General features: G+C 43.0%; 1 protein-coding gene across 1 annotated transcript in view; it reads right to left on the bottom strand.

The window, feature by feature from the left end:
- The window catches only part of zdhhc8b (zDHHC palmitoyltransferase 8b), a 56,821-nt gene that overhangs the window by 39,871 nt on the left and 961 nt on the right, over positions 1–15,989 (bottom strand). The gene's annotated exons all lie outside the window — the stretch shown is intronic.

Below are 15,989 nucleotides of genomic sequence, written 5' to 3'. Positions count from 1 at the left end.
GAACCCTGCTTAGTAAAGCAGCGTCCAGTTTCACCAGCTGCCACTGTTTTTCCAGGACACTCAGTTTATACATGACAACCATTCACTGCCAACGTGTGTGTGTTTCTTTATGTCAATGTATAAGCATGATTAGGGGTAGGTGTGTGAGTGTTTGTCTGTGGGGGGCATAAACCCCCTTCTATTGGCTGATACATGATTTTTCTAGAGTTTCCAACCACATAGATACTCCGGACAAAGCTAGAAACCTTGTGTTTAGGTTTTTTTTGTCAAAATATTAAGTCAAACTTTTCAGTAAAGAATCAGTACTTGTACTAAAGATATTTTCTTATGAATATGTAGTGATGATGCTAATATATCCTAATTTACATCCCAGTTCAAATAAATCCACAAACAGGAACAGGTGTGTGCGTGTTGGTACACACAGTCCAGCCTGGACGGTGGTTTCTAGAAGGAGACAAGCCTCCAGCAGAGCCCTGATCTTCACCTTCCGAGTGATTATCGGGTGTTGGTACGGAGCCTCTGCCAGCTGTGGCATAACACAAGCCTCATTAGGCCCTGGCATCAAGGAGATCGGCAGAACCGGAGCAACAGAGTGCGGCTAAGACACTCAATTTCCTCTGAAACGCAGCAGGTTTACTAAGAGACAAGAGGACTGATAAAGACTAACGAGGAATACACAGATTGATTTGTGATGCGTCACAGCTTCTTAGCATAGAAACGTCTTTATTCGATGAGCTACTGCCTCAGCATCCCAGAATCAATAATATACTGGTATATACAGTATTTTTGAGGTTGAGTAACCACCTGGGACGCACACTTTCTGCCTTTTTTTTTAGCCTTACAGTATAAGGATACGTCATTAGTTCAGGTTTTCCTATGAAACCACCAAAATCAACAATGAATAGCTATGAACATTACCAACATTATCCTTAAATATTCAGAGGTGAAATCCCCTATGTATAATTTGGCTAAGACTGATCTGATCTCAGCTTACAATCTGAGATCAGTGTTTGTATCTGTGCACACGCAGCTCCAAGAGCATGAAGTGCACTCGTGGTGCACAGGTGTCATCAGCAGAATCCCTTCTCCACTTAAGCTCCAGGCCCATCTGTTCCATTGTCACTGTGGAGAGGGTTCACAGCCACAGCCAGGCATTACAAGTCAACTGATGATCACCAGGTGCTCAGCCTTTATGCAAGGAAGGACTCTGTGATTACGAAATTGATCAGCTAGTGATAGCCAAGAAGTAAATGTCTCCATCTAGACACTGAAGAGTCCCAGGATTTGCACTTTCCTATAGCTGATGATGTATTTGGCTGAAATGTTCAAGTGGAGCAAGATAAAAAGTTAATCAGAGCTGTTTGCTCAGTAAACTGGCCAGGCCGTGTCAGGCTCTTGGGTTTGTACACATGGAAGGGTGATAAAAAATGTCTGGATATGGTTTGAAGATAAGGGCTGGCAGGCTCAGTGAGTCTCACAGCCAAGTTAAAACTCATTCATAGTAAAGTGCACATTCCAGAAAAGCCACACCATTGTTTTAAATGAAGAAATAAAACATTTTGATCCACTTGTCTGTGTAGAAAAGATGGAAAAAGTACAACTATGCATCCCTAGTTGCTGATTGACAACTAACTGCCTTTTAGCCCTTCTAGCCATTTCAGTAGGAGAGGCTTTGCTCGAGTTACGGAGGATGGAGGGGGGGGGGGGGGGGGGTAAAAATAGGTCTCACTCAGTCACCACTTAGCCTGGCAATGTGAAGAGCAGATTGTAAATGAGCACAGTGAAGTGCTTGAATGGCAGCCATTGACACTGGCTCTCTGGGCTCTGACACACACGCACACACACACACAGAATGTAAAGGAGTAACACACACTGCTCCTCAGGACTGAGCAGCAAGCACACTTATCATGCATTAAGGGTCTGTATGTAGGGCAGATAAGGACAACAGCAGCCCTGTTGTTCTGAAAGAGTGTGAGAAGAACTTATGCTTAGTTGTATGGTTAGACCTCTACACTGGTTTGCAGATGCACTGACATTACAGCCTGTAACTAAAATCTTCGTCGCACTTCTATACTAAAACTTGACTTTTGCTCTTCTATTGGAGGCACGTATAGCAGCTGAGGACACGTCTGAGGACACGTCTTTAACAGTGTTTGACAGATGATGAGCACCCAAAAGTGACCAAAAACTGGTTACAGATTGACAAGCTTGAAGCAGAAAGCCTTATAAGTGGCTCCTCTGGGCTATGAGGAATGTGACAGATGGCTGCTTACTGCACCTATTTGCATCCAAACTGATATGTACTCTCCTTTTAGCGCCGTTTTGGTCGCCATCGACTAAGTTTGTCTCTCTGTTCTTTTGTGCTGGGGGTTTGTCTGATCAGTTTCTGTCTAAAATAAAAAGCAGCTGCTTACAGTGCGTATGCTACTGACATGAACCCAGAGTAACAAAGATTCAGCCATACCCCTCTGACTTTCTCCATTGTATAGCCTCAGATTATATCAGAACGTAATTAGCTCCTGCTTCATGCAAAACTCATCAGAGGGAAGATCGATAGCCCTGCTCATTCTGCCTGTGCTTCATTAAGCGCACCACAAGGCATCACCTCGACAGGCCTTGAATAATGTGTCGGCTGTACCAGCAGCCTCACTCCTCGTCGACGGCGCTCTCGGGGGAGAGCCACACTTCTGCAAACACTCTGCTTCAAAACACAACTTTGCTTCAGAGGGAGACAGGATCACATGTCTGGCTGCTCCTGCTAACCCACAGGCTAAGTCACATTGAGTTTTGAGCCCACGAGCCACGGAGAAGTGATTATACAGTCATCATACTAATGAAACGCATAGAGGTGCAGAGGGTCACGGTATATAGCACTTTTCCTGCAGCCATGGTTAATGTCCTTGCTAATCATAGCTATTTAAAAATTAAAAAAAACTTGAAAGTTTGCAGGCTTTGGGGAACAACAAATTTCTGATTAGGCCTTTAATGTCTAAAGCGCCAAAGTCTTTTACACAGCTGTGTTTTTTTGCCATTGTAGATGTACTGTATATGTGTATACGAGGTGCAAGGTTATGCTACGCTAGGACACTGATGGGAGGACTTGACCCAGAGAGTCTATTAGCAGATTCGACCTGCTTCTCTGCTGCCATTTGGCCTCAATTGGCCTGATTCACATAGTGTGCTGCAGGCTGAGCTAATGTTTCTCTGATGTTTAAGTACATCCGGTGCTGATATCTGCCAAGGAATTATGTCATGAAAATTGTTACATTTACACATAACAATTTAGCTGAATCCTAAATCCTACCAAAGTTCATGTTGTTATTCAGATACATTTATTGCACTTCTTACATGTAAGACAAGTAGTCTTCTTCTACCATTTGGTTGCTTGGGGATTTCACTAAAATTAAATAGAACATTTTTCAAACAATGCATCTACTGTACATACATAGTATAGGCCACTTTTGTACATTCTTACGGTACACCACTGCAAGTCTCTTTCTGATGGTTACCATAACAAATTAGGCATTACAAAGATTTTACAGATTTGTTAAAGTCCACCTGACTAAACGCCATGACAGGATCCTGACATTGTGCCCTGACTTGTATTAGTAATGGTCTAAAAACAACATTTTGTGGGAATCAGTAGAAGCAGGAGGCTGATGCCTGTAGGCATGTTGGTCTTTTCAGTTTTCTTCTCTTTAGCCTGAGCTCTGCATATCTGTACCAGTGCTCTCCTGTTCCAACTGCCACCACACCTCAACCCATGTGGCATGAAAGCAGGCTCCATGGGCAGCTGTCGTCACATTCCCTGTCGCCCCTGCTGAGGGATCGACCTTTTCTCAGCCGCTCCAGACACAACAACACTAACTCCTTGCCCATCACTGCCACAGCTGAGCTGATATTTTTCAAGGGTTCCGACTGAGACTTGACATGTGCGCTACAACTGCGTATGGGCTCCTTAAGGTCTTAACTCAGAGGTTGAGACAGCTGTACTGCTGCCTTTTTGCACTACCCAGAACAATTTTACATTGTCAGTGCTTCCCAGAGCCAGGTGTAGTTTCTGACTGCTCAGCGCTTTCTTTGTGATTCCTCATCCACCTCCTGCTCTACCTCCTCCATCTTCTGGAAACTATTCATTTCAGCTTTCCATCACATCAATCACGAGGTTGTTCATGGGAGTTGTGGCTCTCTGGATGGTCATCTCTCAAGCAGTTCCTGCTCTTGGCTTTGTTAAGTCTCCCCAAACAATAACTACGTCTGTCAGTCACCAAGGCCAAAGACCAAATTGCACGGTTTACTTCCTGTGGCAAGGCCAACTGTGAACTGCACTCTCATGTAGTTAATCCATATTATTAAATGCATTGATATTACTTTGAGCTTTCAGAAATCTTAAAAACCCCAAAGTGTTTAAAAATAATACTGTGATGCTGGAATTTGTTTTTGAACATTTGATGAAATAAATCCGAAAACCAGAGATCCTCCTCAAATCGGGAAAGAAAACTTGTAAAGTAAAACACGACAGAGAGTCTCCAAGGAAGACCTAAAACTCCCTAATAACATTCTGTACACATTCTCAAGGGGAACTTCTGAATTTGCCCAGCGCATTAGTGGTAGCAGAAATGTGCTTAGGAACGCTGGGGCCCGTTGCAGATAAGTGCCCCAACCACGAATGATTTCATTAACATGGAGCAAGACATATCGTGCAAGCGAGGCTAAACCCACAGGCACATCAGGGGGGTTTTAACCTGCCGCAGTGAGAAGATGAAAACATATGCGTCTCCTCAGACTTTTTCCCTCGTCACAAACTGAACGCAGAGACACGATCATGGCATCGTGCTTTGGGACATGAATAATCACAGGTGTTTGTGCAGCACTTGTCACTGTGAAGCCAACCTGCCTGCAGTCGTCCACTCGTCATTTAGACCATGGCAGATTAGAACTCCCAGAGAGGTGAATATACAGTCGCTGGGAGAAAGTGTGAATTGACTCGAGCCGACATCTTCACGAAACACATGGCAGAGGAAGATGTCCAGGATCAGAATGTGAAATGAATTAAGCAGGGCAGAGAGAACAGAGTCTTGTACAAAGATCAATAAAACAAACCAATTGATACTCGCATATTATCCTGCCAGATATTTAGTGATGCTAAAAGCCAGCATGCTCATGGGAATAATGCAAAGAGGTACAACATAACTGCTGCATTATTAAACATATGGGTAAAGTGGACCTGAAGAAGAGTTTCTGTTGAAGAGAGGGCTGGGGAGGTCTTGAGATACTGAGCTAAGTAAATATTTGACTGGAACTTCAACATGGTCCACTTGGAGTAGTCTGGTAAACTGCACATTCACAGACATTGAACATCACATAACACGCAGCTGGAAAGGACGGTACCCAGAGTTGTGCAACTTTTTGCCCAACCAAGAATCTGTCAAACCCTAACAACTAAAGATGAAGTTTTTCCAGTCAGATCTGTTATTTGGAGTCATTACTTTATGAGACTTTAAGGAAATATATCATGGGCATTAAAACATAGGGGCAGTAGGTGTCAGTGTAGAGTTGGCGATCGGCACTCTATGTAAGCAGAGTGGCCCTGATGATACTGTTAAAATAATTGAGGGATCAGCTGGATTTGGCAGAGTGGCTAATAGTTGCCCGGCAGTTTAATCAGGACGTTAGCAATTAGGCACACTGCTGAGAATGCACATGGTGGCAGTAGGGATGGGGGCGGGGTGCTGTGCAACAGACTTTGAGAACATCAAAGTCTGCTGCTGATGTCACTTCTGATCAAATGGTTTTAGCCTGCTGAACTAACTGGGTGCAGCCAGGTCACTAAATCAAATCAACGCCGTGTGCAGGTCGGATTAAGATTCCGACTAAGATCCAAATTTGGAGTGGCACTGTGGTGTGGCACTGACTCCATGGTGCTCTGAGCACCGACACCCAAGCGCCCTGTTGTAGTTCAGCACTTATTTGGCTTCAGGTCTGTTGATATTTTGCACTTTGCAGCCAGAGCACAATTTGGCCTGTGCAGTATAGTCAGTGTGTGAGGTCTGAGGTTGCATCAACTGTTTTACTAAAAAGGCCAGGCCCTAGGTTCCAGCTCATCTCTCAAGATGGATCATTTCTGTCAATTCCCCGGAGAGAAGAGGCAAAACAAACACCCTCCTCAGTCTGAAAGAGATAAGCTCGGATGAAGCTCCTTACCTGGGACTTTAAGTTAGTTAGAGGGCTTAAAGCACTTGAGGCTGCACAGCGACATGGCGCAATGCCTTACATCCAGACCACCCAATAGGTCATTCACTAAGACCCATCTTAGTTACAGTTGCTACGTGTGTCAAGCTTTCCATTCTCTGCACGTATGCAGTTTACAATGATAATGGTGGCAAACCACTCAAACAATGGGTTCTTGATTTCATACACAAGAGCAAGCTTCTCAGTTCTAGCCAGCAATTTTAAGCTGCAGCTAGCTAGCTAATTAAGCTAATGTAAGCTCCATGAGTTAGTTGACAAAACACTGTCTTCAGCATTGCTCTTGTATTGCTGTGTAGAGCTAGTTAGTGCTATTATTATATGTATGATAAGGAACAACTCTGTTTGGCTGGGCTTTCACTTTTAGTAGTTTAGTTTTCACTTTTAATGGCTGGAGTTGTAGAATGTAAACTCCTCCAAATCCATTAACAAGTTAACATTAGCCTAAACATTGATACGGTAGTCATGAACAGGAGTTTTTATGACTTAACCTGTAACCCCACAAACTAAATCTAGCCTTGTCCGTAAATTATGTGCTCCTTGGCCTTCAAATGAATGCTGGGTTAGGTTACTGCTGTGAAGACTATTCCCCCAAGACAGGAGGCCAAACAAACAGAAAACATCCTCACTGTGGAAGAGATAAGGCAGGCATATTGAGAGAGCTGCATAACCACACTGCCCACTACCTAATAAATACATGCAGACCACCCAATTAAATTGCTTGACTGACCCATATCACATTAAAATGTTAAAAGTGCTATGTACATAACAATAATAGAGCCAGTGAACAGCTTACTGTAGTTCCTGCATGTGTTTCACTATCTCCAAAGGAGTATGAGTGAGAAGTGAAGCTTCCTCTCCTTGTTTTTCAGTCAAAGATAGAGCAACTATGACTTCATCAGCTGTACATGGATAACATTCACATAAAAATCGCAGGCTTTTCTGTAGAATTTTGCACACAGCTGGGCCAAAGAAAACAGTATAGCAGAGGAAATCCACCGCTTAGAGCTGGCTGTGATGCTCTCCAGCAGAGGGTTCAGAGCACTGCCTCTGTCACAGATGTGGTCAACAACTTCCTTCCCCATCATCAATGGTATTAATTCACTACACGTTTTTTTTATAATGTCTGCCAAATTGGGTTATAAGAATAGCACAGCTGCACGAGTGGGTCTTTTACTGGTTTGCGATGATAGCTAAATAAAACAATCCATGGAACTAAAAATAAAGTAAATTAAAGTATTGAAACTGGATGACGTGGAACCTCAAATTGAGTCCACATTCTGACCTTTGAAAACTAGCTTCATGAAACTGTGGCAGATATTGCTCTCCACATGACACTCAGACACATTATATTAGGTGGAATTGGACCTGGAATCCACAGAGAATGGTGAAGGCCTGAGGGCTGAATAAATTTGTGCATTGTGAATTTAACCTCATTCTAAAATATCCTCACTGTCAAGCATGATGCCATTATTTTTAAATAGACATTTGGCAAAAGGATAACACAGCAACTGATTGGAGTACAGAGGCTCTCCATCAAACTGATTCGCTGGGGTTTACCTTCTGTCTCTGCATTCTGGCTGTAGCTTAGCATGTTGGCAGGGTTTTAATAGACAAACAAACCTCTTTAGTCCAGCATGAAAAAAAATCAACAAGAGTCCATTACACTTTCAGATATGAGAGTGGATGATGGAGAGTGGGCGAAAGTTAAAAAGGGTTGGATGGAAGGCAGCAGCTAATGCAACACGACGAACCACTAAATGTATAAAATAGTTTGTATGCTATTTAAAGCTATACAAAAACACAATTCCTGGGATGTCACTGAAATATACCAAACTGTATTCTTATAGCTGCGTGTGCTAATGCCTGCATATGTGTCTATATGGGTTTATGAACAAGAAAGGACATATCTATAAGTACATGACATTTGGCAGGTTACGCTCCAATAAATATCAATATATATATCTGACGCCTATTCATAAACTGTCCAGAGTGGTGTGAAATAATAGCGTGTGACAGATGTGACAGGATAAGGTCGCCTCTACAGTGAACTTCAAAGGGACCGGGTGAAAGTCTAACAGGGGCGAGCCTGGCTGGAGCCCCCTGGATCCGTGGCTTCAAAGACGAGAGCGACCACTTATATTTATAGAATGTCACCTCACGCAAACCCATCGGATGGCTATATAAGAACAGCGTCAGCTTGAAGTTTTATGTTTCAGAATATTCAACATGAAAGTGGTTATAATCACGTCACAATTTTACACATAGTGGCTTCAAGTCCAAAATGTTGATATCTGGATTGGCCTATAGCTCAATGGGTGAACTCTACTACACAGATGAATGGGTAGCGGCTTTGTCTGCTGTGCCCACTCATCTCCACTGACTTCTAAAGCCACTAACTTCAAAAGTGGCAAAAATGCAGAATACCTGCTCTTATAATCGCAGTCTATCTGTCTGTCTTCCTCTGTGTCCCAGAGATGGACACTGCTTCACTCTTGTAAACACTGGGAGCCTCGATTTGCAACAGACTACCTGATCTCACAGAAAGCCACTCTGGCTGAGGGTGCTTATTGTAAGTCGCTTTGGATAAAAGCGTCTGCTAAATGACTGTAATGTAATGTAATGTGTTAAGACATACACCTCTGTTTCTACTTATTACCAGTCATGGTCTCCCTCCGGCAAAACAACATGAGGGGAACAGGGTGGAGACACCCTTGGAGGGAGAGGCTGGAGGTCTAAATTAATCCCACATGTTCCCCAGGAGGAGACTTTCCAGGCGGCCTCGGCTTACTCGGCTGGTGGAGTACAGCGAACTCTGAGAGCACCTCGCTGCACTTTCCCGCACTTTTCACCCACACACTGCTTTCTGCACTGAATCCACATGGATCCATTTAGCTCAACTATGGCATCACAAGGCACAATTTACTTTTTTGGCAAGCACCAGAGCTCCAGAAAGTCACCGCTTCAGAGAAACCAAAAGGACTTTAAATAGACAGCGAGAAAGGAACACAATCGCAAACTGCAGTGGGACAAAGAAATGAATCTAAATATTCATCCAACTCTACTGATTTTAGACAAATTCAAGACTTTTCCTCTCTCTTTTCAGAGAGTTTTCACAAGTTCAGAGCTTGGTGGAAAGAGGACAGGCTAATTTTAGAAAGCACTGACTTCTATTAAAACTCAACATTTGCTTGAAAACCCTGCGAAGGACATGCTACAATTTTGATTATTTTATCACCTGCCGTTCCAGATTAGGATGTCTGTGCTTTTATTCATTTATGATAAATTATGCAAATCTGCAAACAATGATCTCACCCTGTTAAAGACATACGGTCTTATGCAGATGGTTCTTTCTTTGAAATTAGCACTCCTTTTAAATCCTTCCACAAAACAAACATTGTATATAGTGTGAAGAATTATGCAATGCATTTGTTTCAGTAACAGCACTGTAACAGTACTTTGCATTTTTGGAGTCTCATAACCTTTTTTTCAAAAAATGTACAATAACAAAAGGAAACTGCTTTTTTGTACAAACATGATCATTAAAATGGAGCTTTACAACATAATAACTGTGTTCATCTTGTAGAGTCGGTGACAGCAATGTTGATTTTATTGAAAATTACAGAGGAACCAAATCAAGGTAAACTTGCCTTGACCTGAAGCTTGAGGTAATTTAAAGTTGTCACTGGTTCGTGTTTGTGTGGCATGTAGAGTAGGCAGTTGCCCTGCTCTAGGGTGCATGGTTGAGAGCCAGGGAAGAGGATCTGTCAGCATTATCTTAACCTAGTTGTCAAGCAGTGACAGGAAGGCTGGGATGGAATGAGATTAGAAGACCTGGCCTATTATTCTCTGGGCCTCTTTCACTCATCAATACCAATAGAGGCAATCTGCCCTGACTGTATGAAAGCTCTGCCAGCAGCCTGCTGCTCAGGCCTACATGAACCATGATGGAGGGAAGACGAGGTGGCAGTTCAAGATTACCTTTCTCTTTAGAGTAAGTTTGCCTTTGCACTCTGGCCACAGTGTAATCAATGTTGGGTCTGACTAGAAAAAGTAAACACAGAAGTAATTATATTATTGAGATAACAAATAATATTGATGTTATGTTTCTGCTGCCCCTGTAGGATTCTTTAAAAGAACCTTTGTTGGACTCCTGATCCCAATGAGAAGCACTTCTCTCGAGCTTTACTCTGAGGAGACACAACAGCTGGACATACCTTAGCTCCGACAGATAGATATATGGCGGCTCCCTGACCGGGCGGACAGGCCTGGTTTGTGTGTGTGTGTGTGTGTGTGTGTGTGATGTATTAGCTGTTTGGTTAGCCATATGAGTCCCATTCAGAAGCCCCTTCAGAAACATACACTGTTAGACCATACAGTAGATCAAGACATTTCCCCTCCCCTTTTGTTTAATTCTACCACAGGAGCAAGCTACATGACTTATTTTTGAATGTTAAAGCTGCTCATGATGATGCTCAAACATTTGAGAATTACATCCACCACTAAAGACTAAAAACTAGATGAGTCTGCGTATAGTGGCTCCATAAGGCTATGATTAGGTACAATCACCCCTTGAGCTAAAACATATAAATACAGTGCACTAACTCGGATCAATCAACATCAAATGAATTGTAACACTGAACTCTTTCTCATTTAGAGACTCCCTGGAATTCTCTAAAGGACCTTTGAACACCACTCAGGACCCACCGGTCCCTACATTCATTCTAACTATAGTTCAGTGTCTGAGTAGTAATGTTCTACATTACCAATGGGAATCAAAACAGTGCTGATGGATTTAAATAGAAAGTAACTCAGACTGGCGTTACATGATGGTATCAAAGCAGCAAAGCTTCAAAGGAGTTTTGCTTCTGTATTGGTGAAATCAGGACATTGGGGGTTGGGACATTCACTTAGACGTAACCATGGTGGAACAGGGTTTTCTGACTGCCACACCATGTAGCTGCTGTATCGGCTTTAAAAAGGAAATTCGCCATTTATTTCCACCTGGCACATTTCCCATAAATGTGGCTATTGTGGCTTTTTGGGACTAATTAACCACCACATCGCTAGAACAAACAGACAGTAAATGGAAAGCTTCTCACAGCCTCATAAATGTAAAACAAACCAATGTGCCAGTTGATCCCGATGTAGATCCCTCTGCAGTTAGCCATTATGGACGTTCCAGGAGGCTTCTTTCTGTCCATCCATCCATTATCCAAACCGCTTATCCTGTTGAGGGTCGCGGGGCGCTGGAGCCGATCCCAGCTAACATTGGGCGAAGGCAGGGTACACCCTGGACAGGTCGCCAGTTCATCGCAGGGCACATATAGAGACAGACAAACATTCACACCTACGGGCAATTTCGAGTCTCCAAATAACCTAAGCTGCATGTCTTTGGACTGTGGGAGGAAGCCGGAGAACCCGGAGGGAACCCACGCTGCAACAGGGAGAACGTGCAAACTCCACACAGAAGGACCACCCGGGATCGGGGGTCGAACCCGGGTCCCTCTTGCTGTGAGGTGACAGTGCTAGCCACTACACCACCGTGCAGCCCCTTTACTTTTATTCAGAAACGAGCATTTGAAATGACTCACGTAAAAAAACAAAAGAGAGCCCTTACTGCCTTAAACCTCTACTAAGAAGTGAAGGGTGTAAAGTCAGCACAACTCATAGAGCCACAATTACCACATTTATGGGAAATAAACCGTAGTTATCCTTTAAAGCTGTGAGGCTGCAGGAGCAGAGAGGATTGGTGATCAATCTGTGTTGATCTTACGTGCCTTGTGGTAAACCATAAACCACAATACAATTGGAAAGGAAACATAAACCAGCGCACAGGCTAAAACATGCTGTCAAAAGCAATAAGATGAATGTGAATTTGTAAAGGTTGCCTTATCTCCTACATTAGCTCAAAGAGAAATAAGACCACTTGGCTGTCACCTTAAGTACCTCCTGAGAGCAGAATTGACATAACCCTGCACTGCAATTGTCAATCTGCAGACCATCACTCAAGGTGCCGATGGATGAGGACCTACAGAGGAAATTACATCTTTATCTAATCTGACGAAGCTACTCACACCGCACCGACCTGCTACTGTTTTTATCCCGTTATCTCAACAAACCAGAAGTCTGCTCCACATGGATTTTGGGCTGAGGGAATATTTTGTCCTGGTGAGCTTGTGCGTCTATGGGCTACTTTTGGCCCTGTCAAGATAATCAAGTTTTATCCCCTGTGTGACATGAGGACAGGATAGTTCCTTATCCACCTCAGCTGAGAAGCTGAAACCTAATGCTGTGATAGCGTGTGAGGACAGAATAGTAATATTCAAGTGAATGTTTTTGATGGCAAGATGAGTGGGAGTTGAAGAGGAATACTGATGAGCTTGCCTTAAGAGCTAAAATTTGCTGCTCTCATGGGAGTAATGGAATATATATTTTGTAAAGCTCACTTGGAGGTTAAAGTTGTGCGAGTATGACACAAAGGTCCTGCTCATTTCTCATAATGCTGCACATGAGTATCACATCAGGGAGGCTGAGATTCTCTGGTTTCTTGCTTCGACAGACGCTTGTTCATGAGCAGAGACAGAGAAAGAGCTACAAGGGCACATTCATAACATGTCAATTGGTAATTTCCTCCTCCTGAGACGTGCTCTGTCCTTGCGACATCTCAAACCTGGCAATATATCCTCATCACACATTTGAATAAACAAACTAAACCCAAAGGCAGCCAAGACAGTCTGGCTCCCACACCGAGTATAAACAGCACGGGTTAAACCAACACAAAAGGAAGGCAAACAGGCTCTAATGGATACTAATACCAAGCAGCGAAGCATTAATGGTTACAAGCTTGTTTACTGAACCCCTTGACAAAAACATGACAGCAGCTCCGCATACATAATCACACACGGGGCGGGAGTTAAGATCAATGAACCAGCATTCAATTATGCTTTCAGATTTTCAATGAATAAGACGCAGAACACCACAACACTGCAAAGGGAGAAGGGGACAGGTGAACAAAGAGACATTACCAACAACTCTGGCCTTCTGTTGAATGTAAAATAAGTTACATACATGTCAAAAATGTAATGTTAGCCCATATTAAGCATTTCAAATATATTTCAAGGAAATATTTGCCACAAAAAGGTTCAAAATTAGATCTGTACAGAAACTAGAAGAGGCTTTCCAGCTACTGGTGAAGAGAGCTACAAGGCTGCTGTGCCTATAGGCAGTCTGCAGTAACCCAGAGTTTCCACTCTATTTCATTTACACTCTTCTCTTGCACCGTTTCTTTAGCATGAGCATTTCAACATGTTCTGTGTATGTTTCCCTGGGTCAGTTAGGTAGAAATCACCCACCTACAGCTTATAACCTGCTGATGTTATGACCTATGCCCTCAAATTTGCCAGCAAGACAGTTTTCTTGACTTTAGACATTGATATCTCCACAATGGCTTAATTGATTTTTACCATTCAAACTGCATTTGACACGTCCATCTCCCTTTGAACTGTGAAGATAGCCCTCTCTTACATGAGCACTTGTTTTAACAGTGCATCATCCCCCTCTTTCCTATGTTTCGACAACTCTCAACTAAAATCGGAAATACCTTTAAAAATCTCTTTCGAGAACCTCAGAGTGGAGCACAATTGAAAAACAAAGCACCGGGTAGGATCTGAATGAAGTACGACTCAACCGATATACAGTGAAAAGGAGGAAACAGATGTGGAAGCTGAAGATTAGATTCGTGTGCAGCGCTGCTCTCAGCCTGGTGATTATAGCTCCACCACTGACTACCTCTCTCGTAATTCACCTTCACGCAGCAGAAACCGCTGAACCAAGGTCTTGTTCAGATGATCAATTGATAGTTTCCACACATGTATTCATGCATACTCTAAACTTTTGAGTCTAAATTTTGGACTATTTAGGCTTGACAACAAATGATAATGGGCTGCCTGGCAGTTCAGTGTCCTGAACAGGTTATCATTTTGGCATATGGTCAAGGGCAGTGATGAAGCCATAATGAGGGATTACTTAAAGTTAAAGAAAGCTTCTTCAGTGCAGCCATACAGCGCTGGGACAGATTTAGACACAGTGACAGGTCTAAGCTACTGTATAATAGAATCTAGTTATAGACCCAGGCTGGGATAATATTATGGTGGCTACACCGCGACTAAAAGCTTAATTTATCATCAGTATTTTTTTGTGATGAGTCGTGGTCATGCTGTGGAGATATAAATAATTCTGTACTAATGTGTTCTAATTCAATCTCTGTGAGAAACACAAACTGTCAGGCGTCAGAAAGCCAAACACAGTAACACACTATGGACAGTGTGCTGGTGTGTGTGCACCAGTGCTGGCCCCAAGTCTCATCCTCCGTTGCCCATATGACACCAAGTGGCCTGCTGGCAACGGCGGGACCTTTAACACACTGCGGCCTAGAAATAAAAAAAGATTTGTGTCCCTGGCACTCTGCTGCACACAAGTGTATATGATGGACTTAGTATGGTTCTCTAACCCCCTGCATGTCTAAGCTTGTGGTTGCCAAACAAAGTTGGCAACATAGAAATGTAAACTGTTCCTACTTTTGCACTTGTTGTACGTTATTCTGGTTAATAAAATATAGATACCACACCACTGTTCTATGGTTTGTGGGTGTAGCTTTGCACTCCAGTCAAAGACACGGCTAGACTGGGTTCAACATGATGGACTCTATGTGTGTTTGAGAATGAGGAGACATGGCCTAGTTTGGATGTGCACTGCTCCCCAGGGGGTTCCATTATGTGCGACTCAATCCTGCGGACCTTTTACTGAGGAATGAAGGAGCAACCGAGTAAAGTCCTAATCCTCACCCTTGAACCATCTGCTGGGGGGGGGGGGGGGGGGGGGGTGGACCTTGATGTGCAGATTGACGTGAACCCCAGCAAAAGAGCAGCTACTATAAAAAAAAAAATCTGACTCCTGCTATTTGCAAACAAAATGCAAATCTCTAATTAAATCACAACACATTATTTCCACTGCAAGGCTTGTAAATCAGGCCATTTGTTTATGCAAAGCCCGAGACACTGCACCAGGGAGTGCTGGGAGTTTTAAAGCTAAGATCCGACCTAAAGACGCAAACCCACAAACACCATATGTCACCTTCAGTCTCGGTCATTGACCTGAGACTGAGAATGCAAAACCACTTAGGGTGCAGCTTAAGCATTTTCTGTGTCTTCCTGCATTTGTTCTCGTTCATACAAGTGAAGAGCACATTCGGTGTCACACTTTTGCATCTAACACAGACCCGTGTCAAAAAGCAATACGTTATTTACTGATACAAACACACACGATATTGTATCAAAATCCGCTGTTGATTAGAGACATATTAAGTGAAAATATGCGTTATAAATGATAGAAATTGCTTATTATGAAAACAGTGACACATTACCTACACACCCATAATGTTCCCATTATCCATAATAACATACGGTCTTTAAAACCCTGTTCCACCTTTGGAGAGAGACTTATCACATTCTGCAGTTTTATACTTTGGCAGACAACATGACTGCATACACTAAAGGTTGGATGATCTTTCCCAACAGTCCTCAGTCTCGATCAGAGGATTCCAACATGATTTTTAACTGATAAGGAATTCACCTGGGGGTCAGCACTAGAGGAACATGTATGTGGGACTGATGATTTAGATCAGACACATCGCTCTGTTATCTCCCAACCTACAGTGGAAGCCCTGTATTAAATTCATG

This window comes from Anarhichas minor, unplaced genomic scaffold, assembly GCF_050575085.1.
Source record: "Anarhichas minor isolate MPS153535 unplaced genomic scaffold, ASM5057508v1 ptg000030l, whole genome shotgun sequence".
NCBI lineage: Eukaryota > Metazoa > Chordata > Actinopteri > Perciformes > Anarhichadidae > Anarhichas > Anarhichas minor.
The sequence above is the reverse complement of the archived record's forward strand: the minus strand, read 5'-3'. Positions and strand labels throughout refer to the sequence as shown.